At 49.5% G+C, this 23,280-nt stretch overlaps 1 protein-coding gene across 1 annotated transcript in view; it reads right to left on the bottom strand.

Annotated features, from left to right (window-relative positions):
- Nucleotides 1–23,280, bottom strand: part of LOC123757499 (uncharacterized) — a 90,272-nt gene that overhangs the window by 12,826 nt on the left and 54,166 nt on the right. The window lies entirely within an intron of this gene.

The raw sequence follows: 23,280 nt of genomic DNA, 5'->3' as shown, positions 1-23,280 counted from the left end.
TACAGGGCACAGTCCTTGCATCACTGCTTTTCCTTATTCTCATATGAGATATAGACAAAAATAAAACGATAAATAGACGATAGAACACCTAAACTATTGGGATCGTCTCAAAGCTCTCAAAATGTATTCTTTAGCAAAGGGTCGATCACTGGTTGGGCAGTGATGTGGTGGCGGCAGACTCCATACACAGTTTCAAATGAAGATATGATAGAGCCGAACAGGCTCCAGCATCTGTACATCAGTTGATTGGCAGTCGAGAGGCGGGACAAAAGAGCCAAAGATCAACCCCCGCAAGCACCACTAGGTGAGTACAAACTCACAGTGACGATGAAGCGGAACACTTTGATCCCGCCACAATAGGGACATTCGCTTCACTGACGGATCATATGGAGGCCGAGGCCCAGCCACACCTGACCACACTACCATCTCTGCAACCATCCACACTATATCACCACTTACATCTGGCATCTACCGGTCACATCCACCACAATTTGTGCACATGTAAACTAAGCCTAGTTACCACCAGAATGTTTGTGTGTAATTACCTAAGTGTAGTTACAGAATGAGAGCTACCTTCGTGGTGTCCTGTCTTCCCAGAACTCTTTATTGTATAACGCTTTGAAACTGTGTGTGTGTGTGTGTATTTAGTATTTGTGTATGTAGAATCGAGCTATTAGCTCTTGGACCTCGCCTTTCTAACCCATCTATTTTTCCTTTATTCTTTATATTATATATATTTCTTTTTAACACACACACACACAATTCCTGTAGATTGACGGGCGAGCAGAGTGAGTGTATTCACCTATTTGTGCTTGCGGGGGTTGAGCTTTACTCTTTCGGCCCGCCTCTCAACTGTCAATCAATTATTACTAACTAACAATTTTTTTCCACACACATACACCCAGGAAGCAGCTCCGTAACAGCTGTCTAACACCCAGGTACCTATTTACTGCTAGATAACAAGAGCCCATCAGGGTGAAAGAAACTTTGCCCATTTGTTTCTACCTGGTCCGGGAAGGTGTGGCGAACAGAGCGTGTGTGTGGCGAGCACCGGTGGCACCAGACACGTCCATGTCGCCAGCGGGCCGGCGAGCACCTTGCTTGCGTCAAACACGCGTCCTCGCCACAAGCAAAACAACGACAACTCGCGGCCGTCTGAGGCGCCATATCCATCAAACCTTCCCCGCTGATAGTTCACCCACACCTCAGTGCCACGACAAATACCACCTACGAACTCATTTCATCCCATTACAACAAATAATAACCATCTAGACCATCAATAATGGGACGAATTTGTCAACTAGAGAATGGATCTTGTCAAATAATGGACTAGTAGAGATTGAATACAATCGTGACGAAATATGAGTGTTGATACAGGCAGACAAAATGCACTCTTATAATCCCCCACAGGCTGACGGATCCGTGTTGCAAGTGTCAGCGTGGCTGGCAGAGGCTGACAAACGAGAGGGGCTGCATGGCCGGTCACCCTCACGCTATCCGGACTATCAAAACATCCCCCAACCGACGGAGTATGTTTACAGCACATCCGGATACATCCTCTAGCTGCTTACTGAGTTTTTGTCTTTTGCATTTCAGAAGTACAGTGAGTCAGTAAGATATTGAGTCTTAATTTGTCTACCTTCAGTACAGATCCCCACCTCCTCCCTGTCTGTACTGAAGGTGGGTGGCCTGTACCCAACTCCTTGTTGGGTACAGGGTCCTGCCAGGCACGGTAGTAGATGGGTTACTTCTCGACTCTCAATCTGAAATCCCGGGTTCGAGTCCCGGGCGGGACAGAAATGGTTTGGGCAAGTTTCTTGTCACTTAATGCATCTGTTCACCTAGCAGTAAATATGTACCCGGGAGTTAGACAGCTGTTGTAGGGTTGCATCCGGGAGGGTCAGTAGTTCCACCCTGGGGAACCTCAATACAAGCCTCACATATATACACCGGCTGCCTGTCCCCGAAAAAAATGATGTTTAACTCAGTTTAGCTACAGTGTGGGCGAACACAGTTTTCTATGTAGTAGTAGTATGAGGGTCAGACAAATTGATGTTTGCTCCAAGTATCTTAACCAAATACCCTAAGTTTGCTTACTGTAGATGGTACATGTACTGTAGATGGTACATGTACTGTAGATGGTAGAGGCACATGATTGTAAACCTTCCACCACCGCCCACTGGGTGGATGTCGGGCGAATGATTGATAAATATGTAACTGGCTCACCACAGATGCAAACTGCTCGGCTTGCCAGGCTTTTGGGGTCCGCTTCTTGAACCAATTGTGTAACAAAAACAAAAGACTGTTGTAATTAAACATTAAACTGTGCAATTACCTTATCAAGACTGTTACTTGCTTAGCTAAATTAATATTGGAGTTCAGTTCCTGAGAACATTATATGCCTCTGTAACCTTCACTACCGCCCACGGGATGGGTATGGGGTCCACTACTGCCCACGGGATGGCTATGGGGTCCACTACTTCCCACGGGATGGGTATGGGGTCCACTACTGCCCACGGGATGGCTATGGGGTCCACTACTTCCCACGGGAAGGCTATGGGGGTCCACTACTGCCCACGGGATGGCTATGGGGTCCACTACTTCCCACGGGATGGCTATGGGGGTCCACTACTGCCCACGGGATGGCTATGGGGGTCCACTACTGCCCACGGGATGGCTATGGGGGTCCACTACTGCCCACGGGATGGCTATGGGAGTCCACGACTGCCCACGGGATGGCTATGGGTCCACTACTGCCCATGGGATGGCTATGGGGGTCCACTACTGCCCACGGGATGTCTATGGGGTCCACTACTGCCCACGGGATGGCTATGGGGTCCACTAGCATAGAAGTAATTATCAAAATAAGGCACCAAGCCAGGAAGGCTATGTAGCATCCCCACTAACATAAAACATGATGCTTCATTTAATAATAAATACAACATGATACTTTATGTAAAAAAAAAAAAGTACATTCAAGTTTTATCAATATAAATTATAGGCTTGCATTCGGGTATGTTGCATTTTCTCTTCAATGGAGGGAAGTTTGAGAGGTATGGGTCTGTAATGTTCAGTGTTCTGATTGTTCCTCTGATCCACTGTCTGGGGCAGGGAGCCAGTTAGGCTTAATAAAGTTCCCCTCCACCGTAGGTCAACAACTGACATTCCTCAGAATACAACCCACAACAGTTGTCTCCCTCCCAGCTAGAAGCGAGCCCAAATGTCTCGTCGTAGCCCACGAGTTGATCTCTGCACCAATCGGCTGTGAGCCAACTAGTAAGTTAGGATAGTATAAGACAGATGAGGATCGTTAAAAACAAAAGAGCAGCGATGAGGTAGAGTGACATAACTGGACCCTGCTTGAACCCTACTCGTTTAAGTCCTTAATACCATCTCTGCCCCATGTTGCCTGGCCTCGCTATGATAGCTTAACAACCCCCCTCGTCAAATGCGGCCATATAATGACTTCATTCTGGAGCACGATGATTGAGTCATGACTACAGCGCCGGGTGTCCTAACTGCCGACTCCCTCTGCGTACTAATTGCTGCAGTGTTTCCTTTACTGGAGCCTCTCTGAGTGGCGATTTGCACATAAATACAGTCATCTTGTGTTGCCTCGGGCTCCGTCTTGACGACTCGCGCAGGTGCGCCAGCTGGGGGAGGGGGGGAGGGGGTACTGTGCGCAAGTGATAGAGGGAGACAGACAGTCAGACAGACAGACAGACAGAAAGAGACAGACAGGATAGTGTGCAGCTCGGTGGTGTGGGGGAGGAGAGAGGTGGATGCTTAACTATTAACTAAATACAACTTCTATGCCTCTCAAAAAATACAAACAGTATGTTCTGAAGTAAGAATGTTATACGTTCCATACTATGAACACAATATAACAATTTTGTTCTCCCAAAAGTGGTACATGGCGTATAGGATCCCTCACATCATTAGACCACTTGTTACGCAAGCCGTTCTCGGGAACGTTCCGTAACGTCAAGGAAACTCTTGTACCATGTTGTCCCTAACCTAACCTGCCAGAGGACTCACGAACAGAAAGCGGGACATTATGTCAACTCCGCGAGCCGCTACCATTATCTACTGCATCGCGGCCTTCGGTAAACTCTACGTCAAAAGTGTGACGTGCTATAACGAGAAGAGGCTGCATTACAAGCGGGTGTTCAAAGACATGCGGGATCAAACACTATATCACCAATGAGATGTTAATGGCCCCGGGTTCGACTCCTCGTGAGGCTCAGGAGTGGCCTAGTGCCGTCACCATGATAATATCTTTACCTTTTGGTCTTGTGTAAATGTGACTGTCTTCATGACAGTCATGGAGACAGTCCATGTCTCCATGACATCTTTTCATGGAGATGAAATTCTCCATCATTTCATAGACGTTATACAACTACCTGCTGCATTAACGAGTAGGGTCCTAGACCTGAGAAAAATGGTCACCACTTACGTCATCGTTAAATAAACCCAACCCCTCCCATCCCAGCCAAAGATATATATATAAAAGGTGTGATGTCACTATGACGTCACACTGTTCATCCCTGGCCAAGTTTTAGACTCCGCGGGAGCCGGTGCAGCAGCGCTCAGCGCTGGTTATCGCAAATCAAAACCCACAATCGGGCTTTGTGTTGATATCGAGGTCAATGGTCCCGGAGGGAGGAGTGGTATAGTAAAGGGAGGGAGGGAGAGAAGGAGGGAGGGAGGGAACTCGGTCACAGGGAAGCAAGGGGCCCAGGTTGGTGTGTTGACGGCTTCTGGAGTAAAGATGATGGACATCCACGGATGAAACGAAAATTTAGAAATGGTAAATATGATTCCTTACACAAGTTTCTAAAGGTCGTTCTTATGTTGGTCAACCTGACATATACCGCTGATGTTATCCTCTTGATATGGGCTTCAGGGGACAGGTCTGGCGTGATATCAACCCCCAAGTCTCTCTCCCTCTCTGATTCTAGAAGAGTTTCGTCTCCCAAATGATACCTTGTATCTGGTCTCCTGCTCCCTACACCTATCTTCATTACATTACACTTGCTCGGGTTAAACTCTAGCAACCATTTGTTGGACCATTCCTTCAGTTTGTCCAGGTCTTCTTGAAACCTCTTGCTGTCCTCCTCTGTCTTAATCCTTCTCATAATTTTGGCATCAGCAGCAAACATTGATGAATAAGTCTATACCTCTTGGAAGATCATTTACGTATATCAGAAACAGGATAGGTCCGAGGAGGACCTATCCTGAGTACAGAGCCCTGTGGGACTCCGCTCGTGACTTCACGCCAATCTGAGGTCTCACCCCTCATAGTAACTCTCTGCTTCCTATTGCTTAGGCACTCCCTTATCCACTGAAGTACCCCACAAATTACTCTTGCCTGTTTCTCCAACTTATGCACCAGCTTCTTATGGGGTACTGTGTCAAAGGCTTTCCGACAGCCCAAGAAATGCAGTCTGCCCAACCTTCTCTTTCTTGTTTAATCTTTATCACCTGATCATAGAACTCTGTTAAACCTGTGAGGCAAGATTTACCATCCCTGAACCGCAGCTGTGGGAGTGGGGCGTCTCATCTGAAGGTACGGTGACGTTGATGCTGTAATCTGGGTGAGAGGGAGAGGCTGGGAGGTCTGTACTGTCTCCGTTTGGCTGTCCCATGAGCCACACTTCTTTTATTCACACCACCTTGCCTCCACCCCCCCCCCCTCTCACCCTCCCACACCACCTGGTACCCCCACCCCCCCTCTCACCCTCCCACACCACCTGGTCCCCCTTCACTCTCCCACACTCGCCATCCTCAAGTGTGAACCCTGCCAACAGAACAGCAAGTAAACATAACATCTGATGAGTGTGTACACAGGGACGCTACACATCTCTGGACATCCCTGTATGTTGAAATACATGTGAAGAACCTTGCACACCCTCCCATGTCTCTCTTAAGCTAAGTCTGCTCTCTTTTGCACACACACACGTTTACCTGAATTTACGAGGATAGGAAGCCAGCGGTTCGTCAAATGTCTCCCATTTACTCCCGGGGGCTGGTATCGTGTCAGCAAGGCGTACAGCCCGCCTGCTGTCATAATTCATACAATATGCATAATTTCCTGAAAGTTTCTTTCAGGTTGAGTGGCATATTCACTCACAGGATGAGTGACACTGCCCAATAAACCTTTCGGGGACAGAAACAATAATACGACTGAAGACTTGTAAACACGAGCAAGAGCCCAGTCTCACCAAGTTGTCAAAAATAAACATATAATTGAAAGTCTCTTGAAAACCTGTTAGGAGGCGTCATATACAGAGCAGAAGACACCAAACGGCCAAAATATTGACTAAAACTAAGCAATACACGAAAGACTCTTAGAAAATCAGTGAAACTCTTAGAAAACGAGACTTGGAAACTAGCGGGATAAAACTGTACTGGATGGGGTGCCGAGCCGCGGGCACAGTTGCAACACACTTCCGCCACTCGTAAAGAATTTCCAGACAGGGAAATATTTCGCGTTGCAGGAAGGGTGATATGGTCGGTGTCTGGTGGTCTTAGAGCCCGGGGGAAATACCTCACGGAGCTTCTCCCGCCATAGTCGTCGGCTGGCAGGCAGGGAGTGAATCTGTCGGCAGGCAGGCAGGCAGGCAGGCAGGCAGGCAGGCAGGCAGGCAGGCAGGCAGGCAGGCAGGCAAACACACGGAGACAAAGAGAAACACAAGAAGTGACCCGTAGTGCCTCCGAGGGCAAGCAGACCCCCTCCCCCACCCCCAAGGTGAAAGCCTGGGGTCCGGTGTTGCCGGGAGTGAGGGGGGGGGGGAGGGGCCGGGAGTGGGGAAAGAAAGATGGGGAGGCGGGACTAGGAAAGCGGGGAGGGAGGTGGAGAGATGGTTGAATAGGGAGGCTGTAGGAGAAGGGAGGGGGAGAGAGAGTAAAGGTCTAGGGCAGAGAGAGAGAGAGAGAGAGAGAGAGAGAGAGAGAGAGAGCGGTAGGAACGAGACACACAAAGCAAGTCAAGAAAAAACAGGAGGGAAAAAAGAGTGAGCAGAGAGCAACAGGGAACACTCAACACAGTCACGCATGACAACAACAGCCACAACACAACCACGCTCCACAACCTGGGGAAAAACATGCTAGTAGGGGAGTACCTGTCAGATGCGAAACATATGGCCATAGTCGGGGCGGAAAGGTCAGAAACGGCAGAGAGCTATTGGAAGGGCGCTGGATAACTAAGTTAATGTTTGCAGAAGATGCACAGATAATTAGTTGGGGTGAGACTTGTAGAAGACGAGGCTGTGACATGAAGACCAAAAGTTAACAGGCAGGTGGCTGCTAGAGATCAATCCCAACAAGTGTAAGACAATGAAAATGAATACAGGGGAAAGGCGACAACACTGACATTACAACATTCAAAGAAAAAACGCACCAGAAAAAGATTTAGGAATGGCATTAGAGGTGGACTAAGGGGTACACAACAGTGGGGGGTGAGGGGGGGGGGTACAACAGTGGGGGTGAGGGGGGGTACAACAGTGGGAGGGGGGGGGGGACAATGGCTGGAACACTTCCGCTCTCTCACTGAACAAGACCGTCAGCATGAAGTGCTATGTACGGCTCCACGGTGACGCGGTCCCCAGGGACCCCAGGGACCTCCCCATGGGGCAGGACACTCCCCAGGGCCGGGAGACTTACCAGGAGACACCAGAGCCATGAGACACTCCACGAGACGTCACAGACACACTCACGTGGTGCTGGAGTCCCCCACCAGATGTCGCCTCGGACGACGAGGACAGCCGGCATTTCCCCAAACAAACTCCAGACGACACTAACGCGCGCCTTTCAGTGTCCGAATTTCTTAAATTTATGCGTTAATTCTGCGCCTGCACGCCCCCCCCCCAGACACGCCCCCAGAGACACGCCCCCAGAGGCACGCCCCCAGAGGCACGCCACCAGAGGCACGCCACCAGAGGCACGCCACCAGAGGCACGGCTCACATACCATTAGTGTGCACAGTCCGGTAACTACACGATAATCTGTCACACACCATTGATAAAGTGCCCCTTAAATCACAACAGTGTTAGACATGACGTTAATCTGTGCACCTAGTTAATGGTCAGCTTGCAACACCCCCACCACTGGCGAGGCTGGTGGGGGTGTTGCAGCCCCCCCTCCCCCCCCCCTTGTGTTGGTAACAGCAGTAGAGGAGACGTGGGAGGTGGAAGATGATACAGGTGGTGGTTGAATGGCACCAGCCTGCAGGTTCAAATCCTCGTCATAGCTCCTAATTCTCTCATTGATTCATCACGTTAATATGATTTATGTAAAAAATAATAATAAAGCTTATCCTCATGTTGAAACAGTACTTCTCTAAGTATATGTACCAACGTACATATATCCACGTAATGGACAATTAGATAATATCTTGTACTACTCACTTTACACAGTCCCGGAAAATAAAGCTAAAACCCCAAATTAAATATTCCTAGGCCTAGTATAGCACATACATGTACTATATTAGGCCTCATAACGTATTAGGCTTAGGGTGGTTAGGTTTTATTAGTAACAAATACAAAACCTTTCCCCTTTGTCCAAATTCAACAGTACAAAATTGGACTTTCTAATTACCCATTACATCAATATATGTACAATGGTCCACGTAGAAATAGTACTCTCTAAACAGCAGGATGATCTGTGATGATGATGATAATGATGATAATGATAAATGACAATGATGGTGATAATGAAGGAAAGACCCCATACACGTGTAAGTGTATTATTAAACCCAATTTTGGGCTGAACCTACACCCCCCTTATCAGGGTGTTGTTATACAATGTTCTCAACAAGGTTGTTAGTGTAGGTGTGTGTGGCAGAGCGACTGATATAACAAGACGGAGCAGAGCCACTTGGTCTGCTCGCCACAGCTGGCGTGGCTTCTGGCAGGGTCTAAGATCTATCCCCGATGGCCCAAGAGATAGGGGGGGGGGGACTTACTTCCCCCTGAACCCCCCTTATCCCGGCTCCTATTCTGTCCTGGTATACCTTCCATGTGACGAGTTTACCTATTCAAAGTTTACCATCAATAAAGTATAATACTGCTGTAAACTACGGGCTCGCCATAGCCCGTGCTGCTTGGGGCTTTTTGTTCCAAATAGCGAATGTGCAATTTGGCGTTTATAAAGAACAGTTAAGAACACTGTACCCTGACCAGCTCAAATGACCAAGCACTGCCCTCTAGCTGACCTTTGGTCATGCATCAACAGTTGTGTTGATCATGCATTGTTGACGCTCGCAAGAACAACTCACTAAATCACATTACAAAAATAGACCCGTTACAGCACGCTCTGTTCTACAACGAGCTTCTTAGTGCTGTCAGTAGTAATTGGGCTCTTAGATGTCAAGTGATTAGGAACCTCAGGAGATAGGAAACTGTTGTGGGTCGCCTGCGGTCAAGAGGTCATCAGTTGTGACCACTCACCAACACAACCAACTATGGACCGTTCTTACACAATCTTAAGTCGACACAAGTCGTCAAAATTCACATCTTAAATCAATACCATGAATGTTTGTCTGTCCTCAGCTGGAAACCAGACGCTGGAGGATAACCCAAATTTCAGGGTGAATGGTCTGAGGTACGGGACGGACATAGGCTGGTCGGAGTAGGCCTAAGTTAAAATACTTTAAGAAATATTAACAGTTATAAACACCCCCCCCCCCCGCAGGCATTTTCGTGGAGCCTTTCAATCAGTCAGGACATCTGATTAACGTGAGCTGTTACTAGGAAGAAAATTATAAGGGAAGAGAAAGCAAGGCATCCGAGACTCACCTTCGTCTCCGTGCTTCTTGAGGGGAAAACAAGGGGTAAGGGGGGGGGGGGAAGGACGAAGAGGGAGATAGCGAAATAGATATCAAGGTAGAGAGAGTGAGAGGGGAGACGCACACAGGGGAGGCCGCCTTTCCAGGGGAGCTGGAAAGGCGGGATCCAAGAGTCAATGCTCGATCCTGCAAGCACAAATAGGTGAATAGGTGAGTACATAGACCCGGGCAATGCCGGTTACCGCCTTAAATATTGTATATTTTTATGTGATATGCTTAAATAGCGCGTCTCCCTCCACGTAGCCGAGTAGTGCCCACTACACACACACAAGCTCATAATAAACATGGCGCCCTTGAGGGCACGGTGAACTTGGCGCGCATAAAGTCCCGACCTGGCAACAGTGTGTGTGGCTGCCGTGACGTCACTCACTCCAGGTTCATTCATGACGTTTCCGAAGTCGGAAGGGAATTCGTGACGTCACTCGTGGTGGAGTGATTCATGACGTCACAGGTATGTAGGTTCCCCCCTCCCTCCCTGTGGCTGGCCCGCATGTGTATGTATTATTTGTGCTTGCAGGATCGAGCTATTAGCTCTTGGACCCCGCCTTTCTAGCTGAACTATTTTGTCTTCTGTTATATCTTCTACATATATTTATCTCTCTTCGTCAGGAAACAATCCGAATGAGTTGTCTAATTCCCGGGTATCTACTGTTTGGTGAACAGGTGCATAAGGTGAGTGTGTGCCTATTTGTTTTTGGCTCGGCTGGGAATCGAACCCGGGCCCTTAGGACTACGACCCCCGGCCGCTGTCAACTCAGCAGCGAGGCCGTGTGTGTGTGTGTGCGTGTGCGTGTGCGTGTGCGTGTGTGCGTGCGTGCGTGCGTGCGTGCGTACCCTTCACCCCCACACTCCACCCATCAATTGCAACATTTGCCGGGATAAAAAGCGAGTCTGAGAACGGTAACAGTTGTGCCCCCCCTCCCCCCCCGCCACACACACACACCTTGGCACCACCAAGCTGGTGGGGGCCACAGTGCCATCTCTAAGGTCGGCAGGGCTCACAGACCCCAAGTGTGGGGAGGCCACAGACACCCGCCCCACACAGACACCCCCAGGCGGGTGTTATCATTTGGCTGTGTGATGATCTAACTGATCCCGGTACTGTGGCTGGGGTCCCGACCCCCCGGTACTGTGGCTGGGGTCCCGACCCCCCGGTACTGTGGCTGGGGTCCCGACCCCCCGGTACTGTGGCTGGGGTCCCGACCCCCCGGTACTGTGGCTGGGGTCCCGACCCCCCGGTACTGTGGCTGGGGTCCCGACCCCCCGGTACTGTGGCTGGGGTCCCGACCCCCCGGTACTGTGGCTGGGGTCCCGACCCCCCGGTACTGTGGCTGGGGTCCCGACCCCCCGGTACTGTGGCTGGGGTCCCGACCCCCCGGTACTGTGGCTGGGGTCCCGACCCCCCGGTACTGTGGCTGGGGTCCCAACCCCCAGTTGCAAATATACTTAGCCGGAGCCCGAGCTCACTACTCACCCCTCCCTCCCCCTACACTCACCACCCCCCCCCCCCCACCTCCTATTGCTCCAACACTGCTCATTCTCCCATAAAAGCTGCTCCCGGCTTGGTGCCACACACCTGCTCCCAGCTTGGTGCCACACACCTGCTCCCAGCTTGGTGCCACAAATGTCGACGGAAAGCCAGTGGTGAGAAATATTGTGGAAGAGTAGAAGAACAAAGGTGGTGGGTTAGCCAGAGGGAAGGAATGTTGGTGTGGGAAGATGGGTGGAAAGACGAGAAAGGAGCTGGAAGGAAAAGGGCTTATGGAAAAAGGGATGGGGGGGGGGGCAGCTGGGACGGGAGATAATGTGTAGTGATAAATAAGACGCTGAACAGTATTCATCTAGACAAATCCTGACGAGAGAGAGAGAGAGCCAGCTTACCTTAGCTACCAACACCCACACACCGTGTCAACAAGGCGGGCAGTCCGCCTGGGGGCGCGGCAACAAAACGGACAGAAAAAGGCGGGAAAGAGATAAGAGAGGGAAAGGGAAGAGGAGACAAGGGAGGGGGCGACGAAGGAACGGGAGAAGCGGGTCCATTACTCCACTGGGATTTACTCTAATTCACTTCCCGTTGTCGGAGACGGGAGAGTGGCCGTTAACATGGGAGTGGGGGAGTCCTTGGCTGTTACCGTGGGAGTGGAGGACGTTATCATGGGAGAGGAATGGGATCATTATGGGTCCAGGAAGATTTTTTTTTGGGGGAGGGGGGTAAAGAGGATGGAGAGGCCCAGAGGAAGGGAAGAGTTTAGAAACGGGAAACACAGTACGAGTCAGTGTTTGATCAAAGATGTATCACTCAGCCTAAACGTTCCTGATCCTTCAGTGGGTTCCCCAACTGAAGGTGGGGGGAAACTTCAGTGGGATCTCCCCCCTCCCACGTCCCTCCCATACCTTCCCCCACTCCCATGCTGGCCACATTTAACCACACAACGTTTTTACCATGGGGGGAGGGGGGGGAAGAGACCAGTGGCGCCACCAATATTTCTGAAACACGGTCCTCTAAGAGGCCTCGTCACGGGCTGCCGATCACTTGGCCCAACCGCACCAGAATGTGCCACTGCGACCCGGGTGGTCTGTTCGGAAACCAGAGAATTTCGAACGAATGTACGCACACGGTCGACACTGTACGGTCTTTACAAGCGGGGGGGTCCGTAATACAGTGCATTAGATGGCAAAATGATTTATAAATCACCACACATTTAAGCCTCCACTTACGAAACCTCTACATCTTCCCTCAATCATGGCAGCTTAGTTTGTATTCATTAAACAGTTTACGAGCTCTTAACCTGTACGAGGTTGTCTTTAACGATAATATCTTGGGCCGAGAAAGACCCCCTCGCCGCGTCTCCGGCCTCGTAAACTCTTTAATAAATACTGACTAAGTCGCCATGATTAAGGAAAGCTGTAGAGGTGTGGTAACTGGGCACAAAACTACTTGAGGAGTCCCCACAGGTCCTGTGTGGACCCTCCGACGACCTCAACCAGCCTCTATCACCCGTCTGCGCCTGAGAGGTTATGTCACACACTTCATCCATTTGACGTCCAGGAAGATATACATTTAGCAAGGATGGAGACGGGAGCTGGGGAACACGAGCTGGGGGACGCGAGCTTGGGTTCACGAGCTGGGGGACGCGAGCTTGGGTTCACGAGCTGGGGGACACGAGCTGGGGGACACGAGCTGGGGGACACGAGCTGGGGGACACGAGCTGGGGGACACGAGCTGGGGGACAGGGAGCAAGGGGGAACAGGGAGCAAGGGGGAACAGGGAGCAAGGGGGAACAGGGAGCAAGGGGGAACGGGTTTCTCCTGGCTCGTGTTCTTAATCCTCTACCTGATGAGTCCGGTTGTGTCTGTAATCCTGTCTCACGCCCTAAAAAAAATTATAGTCTTCCACAGAAAACAAACTAAATGACTTTTGTCTACGAAACAAGCGACTGTCTCGTGCATACCATAGAAAACTGATTACGATCGCCGTTTTTAACCGGAGCCCCAAGAAAACAAAAGAGGTGAAGAGAGGGTGTCAAGAGAGGGTGTCAAGAGAGGGTGTCAAGAGAGGGTGTCAAGAGAGCGACTATTGCAACATTAATTTACTTCGTGGGGCACTTCAGGCTGGTATTAGCTCTATCACACATGCGCCAGAGTTCAATTGATCTCACAAGCACACAAACCTCTTTTTCAAGTTCAAAGTTGAGAGAGCACGGAGAGGATCACTTCAACTTGTTGATGGTTTTACTAACCGGAAGTACGGTTATGCTAACGTGTTTAATGGCCGGATATAGACCTACCTTGCAACACCGGCCGGGGGTTATGGTATCATCACATACCAATGAACACAGTCTGGTAGGATGGTCTGACTGCTGCTCGAACCAATCACAATATCTCCTCTCCCAGCTATGAGGGGATTCACGACCCTTTGAACAACCTTCTAAAAGCTCCTGCAAAAAGTGCCGGATCCACCTAGATTGCGATGGATGAGTGAGCCTGCGAGAGGCTTCTATCAACAGGCTAACTGATCAAACCACCACCGAACAACCAAGTCGGGTTGTTGTGAGAGTAAAAAAAATCTCGAAATCTACAACAGGTAAATTCCTGCACTCTCCGCCCCTGTTATCTGAAGTGTTGCACCAATGGCGTGCAACACTTCAGCTTAGGACGAACCACCTTGAGGTTACCTCGAGGTGCTTCCGGGGCTTAGCGTCCCCGCGGCCCGGTCGTCGCTGCCACTGCCACAACACCTTCATAAAACAGTGTCAGGCTTCTTGACACCTTACCATGTTAACATGTATCCAGTTATATCTGTCAAGCATTAAGTGAACGTACAGCAAGCCGAAGTTTGGATACTTTTCCTGTCACTGTTACACGGGAAAGTTAGTCACAAGGTTAAGAGCAAATTATTATACCCTGGTATACCCTCCACGTATACCCTAGCATACCCTCCACGAGAAAAACTGTTGAAACAAACAAACTACGGGCTCACCATAGCCCGTGCTACTTGGAACTTTTATGTTCCAGTTAGCGAATCTTAAACAACAACAACAACATGTTGAAACACATTAAACTATTATTGTAGACACAACACTTTCTTGCACTTTCTCTCACTAGTGATGCTCCGGCGAGACGCCCTTCAAGTAGGATTATTGAGACAATAAACTACATCTCAGAAGGATAGAGTGGCTTAGGCTATTTCTACCCTCCTCTACTTCAAGTCCCTCAAGGGGCGCACAAGTCCAGTGAGTCCAAAACAACAAATTACACGACAAGTCTCAAGTTTTACATTGCAGATTAAAATAGTAAAAATAATAAAATAGTAAAAATATTAAAATGGTAAACACAGCATTTAAGTGTTACATTCTTGTGGCAAAGTCCTTGTAGCTCCTAAGTATCCTGTCAATCATACCATTATCACACATCCAAACAATTTGATGTGGTACACTACTTATTTCCTTATTTCTATAGTTATCAATAAGTTGGCACTCTAATACATAATGTTCTAAGGTGTGGGCGTGCGGGATACTACATAATTTACACTCCTTATCTTAGTCACTGACATCAACACCGTATTGAAAGAAATATTTATATCCTACTCTTAATGTCGTGTAAATTGACTCCTTCCAAGTAGTCTTTCCTCTGCCATAAGTGAAGGACGAATTTGTGTTTATTATTACATAATGCTTTAGTGTGTTACTGCTTTCCACCATTGTCATTCTCTTCAAAGCTCCAAGACTCCAACGCTCCTCTACTGTCTACAAAGAAACTGGCATTTTCTACCCTACAAGATGAAACCCGCAACAGTTGCCTAATTCCCAGGTGCCTGGTTAGAACTGGTAGGTGAACATAGGCATCAGGTATGTCCAAACGTATCCGAACGTCTCGCCCTGCCATGATGCCGAACTGCAGTAGCGAATCGAACGCAATAACTACCACTGCAAGTCGCATTGTACTGAATGCACCATCAGCCTCTGGCAGTATAATCTGCCCCACTAACACTGACAACCTGCCCCGGAGTGTCTAGACCGCGTCTAGCCTGCACAAAAGTCTGACAAGAGCAACAGGGAAGTAATATAATATTCACGGAGAACTCTTGACAACAACAAAATATTGTGTACTTAACTTGTGAGGTGCTTCAGGCGAGCCCTCAGCCTGCTGGGGCCGCTGCCCTCAGCCCCACCCACCAGGGACACCACCACAGCCCCACCCACCAGGGACACCACCACAGCCCCACCCACCAGGGACACCACCACAGCCCCACCCACCAGGGACACCACCACAGCCCCACCCACCAGGGACACCACCACAGCCCCACCCACCAGGGATACCTCCTCAGACCCCCTCCCAGTCCTACAAACACGCGCGCACGCACACAAGCGGGACCAAAGAGCCGAAGCTCAACCCCCGCAAGCACAACTAGATTACACACACACACACCTCACTAGTGGAGGCCACTTAGGTAATTACACAACTCAAGGTAAAGAATCAATCTAAATTGCTACACAGCCACATCAGAAGGAAAACAGTGAAGGAACAAGTAACGAAACTGAGGATAGGAGCAGACAGGTTTACCACAAACGACAAGGAAGTGTGCGAGGAACTCGATAAGAAATTCCAGGAGGTCTTCACATTAGATCAAGGTGAAGTTCCTGAGATAAGAGAGGGAATATCTAACCAGGCATCACTGGAGGAGTTTGAGATGACCAGTGGGGGAGGTAAGGAAGGAATCTCATCATGGATACTAAAAGGAGCAGAAGTACTGTGCCTGCCACACTCAATGGTGTTTAACAAGTCACTGGTAACACCAGAACTGCAACAATTTGGAAGCCGGCTAGGGTTTGGCGTATATTTATTTGTTGTACATACTTTGCTTTTTAAATACAATAAAAAAATAAGTCGTGATATACAAGAAGGGTGATAGACAGGAGGGACTGAACTACAGGCCAGTGTCGCTAACTTGCATACCATGCAAGGCCATGGAGAAGATTGTGCGAAGAAAACTAGAAGAAAATTTGGAGCAAAAGAACTTTGTAACACATTCAACCCAAATACCTGTAAGGTGAGGAAACTTCCAACAGAGGAACAGAAGGCCAGACTCAGGGCACAGAATGGGAGACGAAGTCCTCCACGAAATAAATACAAAGATCTGGGAGTTGATATCACGCCAGACCTGTCTCCTGAAGCCCACAACATAAGAATATCAGCGGCGTATGCAAGGCTGGCTAACATCAGAACTGCCTTTAGAAACTTGTATAAGGAATCATTTAGAACCTTGTCCACCACATATGTGAGACCAATCCTGGAGTATGCGGCTCTAGCATGGAGTCCATACTGAGGAGACATGATAACACCATACAATATTCTTAGCGGAATTGACAAGGTAGATAAGGACATTATTTAACACGAGAGGTACACGCACAAGGGGGACACAGGTGGAAGCTGAGTACCCAAGTGAGCCACACACACTAGAAACAATTTCAGTATCACAGTAGTTAATAAATGAAATGCATTAGGAAGTGATGTGGTGGAGGCAGACACCCAGGAGCATCCTCTCAGACCCCCCCACACACCGACACCTAACCAGCCCCATCCTTACCTATCCCAATTATGTATACGACTTTAACAATTAGAGACGCGAGCTGTGTGCAAACGTCTGTGTACGACTTGGCCGTTCCCCACTGACTAATATACAGGAAATTTCGTACCCAATAGATTTACAGTGCTCGGCAAGGGGAACCGAACCATGCTGTGAGACACCACCTCGCAGCAATGGTACAGGCCTAGCCAGCAGACACATCAAGAGCATAATTACACTGCTGAAGGCCTATTGACTGTCGAGGAAGCTATTTATTTTTACATAAACTCATTCACATGTCTAACCAACGCTAAACATGTCTAACCAACGCTTAACATAAATTAAACCATAAGCTTTGATCAACACCATCAAATATAAGGCTCGTTTTTAAGGTATAATGTTAGGCTTACAGTTACTTGTGGACGACTGTCAGTTACACGTCGCTAGGGACGACAGGTCGTGGCGCCGTGAGGGACGGCAGATCGTAGCGCCGCGAGGGGACGACAGGTCGTAGCACCGTGAGGGGACGACAGGTCGTGGCGCCGCGAGGGGAGACGCCAACAACAAAGTAGGTCTACGGACCGTACTTTTAAAGTACAAAGAATATCACTCACTAGGGAGGGCGTCAACACCAGCCTCTCCACAAACCAAAGTACCGTATTTATCAATATTTTGTTATAATATTCGCCTGATCAAACGTTCATTAAACATTACAGTTAAATATTATTTAAAAAAAAATGAGGGCATTATGTCCAAAATTTATAATCCTCTACCGAAAGCCCGAAATCTAGTTAGCTATGGGCCAGAAAGCAACCCATCTTATCAACATGCTTCTTTATACTTGACACTGCATAATGTTCTCGAAAAAAATCTTATAGCACAAATAGGAAGACAACTACAGTGATGGCAACCGGCAGCGAAGAGCAGCGAACTCCCACCGCCACCAGAGCTCGCAGGGCACTGAGCCTGGGGCGGGAGAACACATGGTTATATCCCCTCAGTTCCTGCATAGCCTAGCGCTACCCCATCCTACGCATCCGCATTTCCTGCTACGAACGCTACCATTATTTGTTTACCCCCCCCCCCCCCCCAGCGTGCCATTAGCCCGTGTCTACCCCCCCTCCCCCCGCCCAACATACCAACGTCTAGAATCACACACATACACTATGTTGCAACATACCGGGTCTGTGATACGTACCACAAAAATATATGCTTGTACACCTCGTGAGTCAGACCATCGAGTTAGCAATGCTGGTCACTCAAGCACTTGTCTAGTGTGCTTCAACTGTGACGTCACGAACAGTATTTATAACCTTAAAGAACTGTACAAGAAATATTCTGAATTGCTCGTTTAGTAATCGCCCTGTTCTCTATTTCCTAAATCAAAACAATCCCCCCCACTGACCTGAGCCCCCTATCCTCCTCCCTCAAGGCATCCACGACTGACAGATTTAGCCGAGAGGTAAATGTTAGGTACAAGAAGAACAGTGAGGATGTTATCACTCACAGCCTCTCTGGCACGACTTTGAATGCCTCATGTCTTCCACACCTGTCCATAACTTCCCAGGAATGTGTGCCACACCTGCCCACAACTTCCCAGGAATGTGTGCTACACCTGTACTCAACCACCCTGGAATGCATTTAGAATTTTATTCGGGAGAATCGTCTGTCAAATTCAGAAGATCTGAGTTTGTCAAACTCAGATCTGTCAAACTCAACACAACCGTTCTTGAAAGGGTTTCATCCACTTTGATTGGTCGGTATGATGGGGCTTCTTGCTGCTCTGAATTCAATCCCCGATGGTGCCAACACTAGACCCCCCCCCACACAAGGGGGGGTGCCAACACTGGACCCCCCCCCACACAAGGGGGGGTGCCAACACTGGACCCCCCCCACACAAGGGGGGGTGCCAACACTGGACCCCCCCACACAAGGGGGGGTGCCAACACTGGACCCCCCCCCACACACAAGGGGGGGTGCCAACACTGGACCCCCCCACACACAAGGGGGGGGGTGCCAACACTGGACCCCCCCCCACACACAAGGGGGGGTGCCAACACTAGACCCCCCCACACACAAGGGGGGTGCCAACACTAGACCCCCCCCACACACAAGGGGGGTGCCAACACTGGACCCCCCCACACACAAGGGGGGGTGCCAACACTGGACCCCCCAAAAGGTGGTAAGCTAGGAATGATATCCACCCATAGGTGGGTGTGTCCATGAGTGTGTGGGCGTGGGTGAACCCCCCCTCCCCCGCCCCCTCCCCCCCACACACACTGACCCCCCCACACACACTGACGAACCTCCCACTCTTCACTGTTCGCCTTGTGTGTTTGTTTGTTTTTGCTCCCCTTGGCAAGCATGATAACAGCTTCCGGCTGATGAAGAGGACGACCTTCCCCCACCACGTCTCCCCACACACCTGACACCACTACACACCTGACACCACTACACACCTGGCACTCGTACTATGAGCTATGGGAAGGGAGGGCTCACAGCCTGCTAACAGGGTCAGAAGTCATCTACTCTTGTACCCACCTGTGTGTAAAACTAGTGGGTAAGTCCTCATATCCCACCTCCTGGTCCTCATATCCCAGCTCCTGGTCCTCATATCCCAGCTCCTGGTCCTCATATCCCAGCTCCTGGTCCTCATATCCCAGCTCCTGGTCCTCATATCCCAGCTCCTGGTCCTCATATCCCAGCTCCTGGTCCTCATATCCCAGCTCCTGGTCCTCATATCCCACCTCCTGGTCCTCATATCCCACCTCCTGGTCCTCATATCCCACCTCCTGGTCCTCATATCCCACCTCCTGGTCCTCATATCCCAGCTCCTGGTCCTCATATCCCAGCTCCTGGTCCTCATATCCCAGCTCCTGGTCCTCATATCCCAGCCCCTGGCCCTCATATCCCTTCTAAATGCTATGTAGTCGTGTTTTGCGTTTTCTCCTCATAACCACCTCACATGTTCTCTCATAATTACCTCATATTTCTCCCAGTACAACATTCACACGTGTCAGTTAATTTTTTCGTTTAACAATGTATATAAAGTATTATATTTAACACGACACCAGAACGACACAACTGTGGCTTGAGCGACACAGCCACGACATGACGGACTGATTGATGTAGATTAAGGCACCCAAGAGGTGGCATGGGCATGAATAGCCCGTAAGGATTACGGGCTGACCCAATACACGGCTTATACAACATATACACTCACACATAAGAGTCAATACGTCATACAAACAGCAGTACTTTAAATCTTGTGAGAGGACACACCGCCATAGCAGCATGTACAACACTCCCCAATAGGAAGAAAACCCGCTGGGTTGTTCATCCTGTCACTTGTTAAACAGCAGTACTATATACGGCCCAGTGTGACAATAAGGGGTCAGGTGACGCTATGGTGACCTTGCAGTATGACGGGTCAGTGTGACACCAACAACACGACCTACTGGGACACCTAATAAGGACAAGGTACGCTAGGAATCCCGAGCCCTCTGGTGACGAGACGTCCAAACATCCTGCTGGAGGGGAGTGTGTATAACCGGCTCTTGCTACGGATATACTCCCCTTCCTCTACCCCTCGCATATCAATCCCTCACCCCCCCTTCCATTCCTTCCCCTCGTATATGAACGCGCCAAACCACCTCCGTCCTAGCACCCACGTCTCTTCCCCCCCCCCCCCAACGGACCATAACAGTGACCCCCCCCCCTCACACTTCCTACGCTAGCATGCCTGGTGACGTCACCACCCGAATCACCCTGTGTGTTCTTGGCTAAAACTTCCACCCCCCCCACTTTTGTTCCGGCCCCCCCCCACCCCCGTCACTCTTGTTCCGGAGTGGCTACAAGTATCTCTAGCAGTTTGATTTATATAGGGATAATATACAAAGTTTGAGGACACAGACAGGGCCCCTTACACAATTCCCAACGTCGATATGATAGAGCCCAGTAGCCTCAGAAACCTGTACACCAGCAGATAGACAGTTGAGAGGCGGGACCAAAGAGCCAGAGCTCAACCCCTAGCAAGCACATCTAGGTGAGTAAAATAAAGAGCATCACATCTTAGACTGGGCCACAAATTGAGCCATTTAGCGATCAATCTAAACGCTTGTAATCATATAACAAACGATCAAATATCACAACTCCTCACACTGATTGATGACTGGGTAGCGTGGGAGACTGATCGTCAACCAGCCACGATCTCCAGAGTGTTCACTACGTCGCTAAACCGTTGTACTAAATTACCCGATCCTAACCTACTCGAGGACCCAGGAACAGAAATCGGTCGTCCCATACGTCTGGCAACCCGCTATGGTCGACATCAACTTTCTGACACAGACAGGGGAATTACACGTCAAAATGTGGGTGGACAGTACAGTAACAACAGCAAATTATTGTGATTGTGTTTACTTATGATTGTGTATAATTATTGTAATTGTTCACAATCGCCCCATATACCACACTGGCCACACACTGAGGTGTTGTCAGGTGTGGGCGTGAAGTGTGGTGGTGGGCAGTGTGAAGTGTGTGGTGGTGGTGGGCAGTGTGAAGTGTGTGGTGGTGGTGGGCAGTGTGAGTGTCAGGTGTCTGGACGAGGTAGTCAGGTCTATAAAAAGAGTGTCTCTCGGCACGTTATACTTGCTCACACACGCGCACACACACACGCGCGCACATGCACGCACACAGTGGACAGCGCTCTTGGGTCGTAGTCCTAAGGGCCCGGGTTCGATCTCCGGCAGAGGCAGATACAAATGGACAGGGTTTCTTTCACCCTGATGAACCTGTTCACCTAGCAGTAAATATAGATACCTGGGAGTTAGACAGCTGCCACGGGCTGCTTCCTAGGTGTGTGTGTGTGGGTGGGTGGGTGGGTGGGGGTGTATTCACATAGTTCTATTCACCTAGTTGTGTTTTGCGGAAGTTGAGCTCTGGCTCTTTCGGTCCGCCTCTGGACTGTCGATCAATAGATTTTTTTCACACTTTTTTCAGAAACTTGTGTAAGGAAACATTCAGAACCTTGTGTAAGGAATCATTGACAAGTAAGAGCTCGGAAGAAAGATTACTGAAACTAAACCCCACGACATTGGAAGACAGAGGAGTTAGGAGAGACATGATCACCACCTATAAAATTCTCCGAGGAACTTACAGGGTAGATAAACTGTTTAACACGGGTGGTACGCGAACTAGGGGACACAGGTAGAAACTGAGTACCCAAATGAGCCACAGGGACGCTAGAACAAATGTTTTCAGTGTCAGAGTAATTAATAAATGGAATGCATTAGGCAGTGATGTGCTGGAGGCTGACTCCATACACAGTTTCAAATGTAGATATGAACCCCCATAGGCTCAGGAATCTGTACACCAGTTGATTGACGGTTGAGAGGCGGGACCAAAGAGCCAGAGCTCAACTAGGTGAGTAAAATTTGGTGAGTACATCACCTACCTATCCACTCACCAGGATCACTCACTCACATCACCCAACCAGCAGGATCACCACCTGAATACCACCATTAGAGTCACACCCACCTGCACCACCACCCACCACGACCACCCACCTACAGTGACCACTTGTACAGTACTGCTCAACACAGGGGCGGCAGAGGATTGCATCAGCCGCGGTGACAAATTTCCAAGACCACCACAATTACTGACCACTTACGACCACCTTCACCGACCCTACCACCATCACAACCACCGCGCCACCACCACTCACCACACCACCACCATCACAACCACCGCGCCACCACCACTCACCACACCACCACCATCACAACCACCGCGCCACCACCACTCACCACACCACCACCATCCCTACCACCTTTGAGTCCACTGTCGTGTTCCAGTGGCACTTGAACAGTGCCTCCTTCACTGCTTCACATGGCACAGTGCCAGAATTTATTTCAAACAAGTACTTGTCACCCTCAACGTGCCCTTTAACATCGAGTATATCTGGATCTTACCTGAAGAAGGTCTCAAGAGTTCTTCTACTCCTCGAGCCCGGCCTGTAACGTGTGATAGCTTGGTCCAACAGGCTGTTACTTGGAGCAGGCCCACATATCCACTACAGCCTGGTTGGTCCGGCACATCTTGCAAGAACTTATCTAATTAGTTCTTGAAGAAATCTATCTCTATTTCGGCAATATTTCTAATGCTTGCTGGGAGGGTGTTGAACAGCCTTGGACCTCTGATGTTCAGTGTTCTCTGATTGTGCCTATGGCACCTCCACTCCCCCCATACCCATCCCATGGGCGGTGGTGGAAAGGTTTACAGAGGCACATAATGGGTTCAGGAACTGAACCCCAGAGTTCCTTTAGCTAAGCAAGTAACAATCTTGTGATGCTAGTTACACAATTGTTAC

This window comes from Procambarus clarkii, chromosome 19, assembly GCF_040958095.1.
Source record: "Procambarus clarkii isolate CNS0578487 chromosome 19, FALCON_Pclarkii_2.0, whole genome shotgun sequence".
NCBI classification, from domain to species: Eukaryota; Metazoa; Arthropoda; class Malacostraca; order Decapoda; family Cambaridae; genus Procambarus; species Procambarus clarkii.
This window is presented reverse-complemented; position numbering and strand designations above follow the sequence as displayed.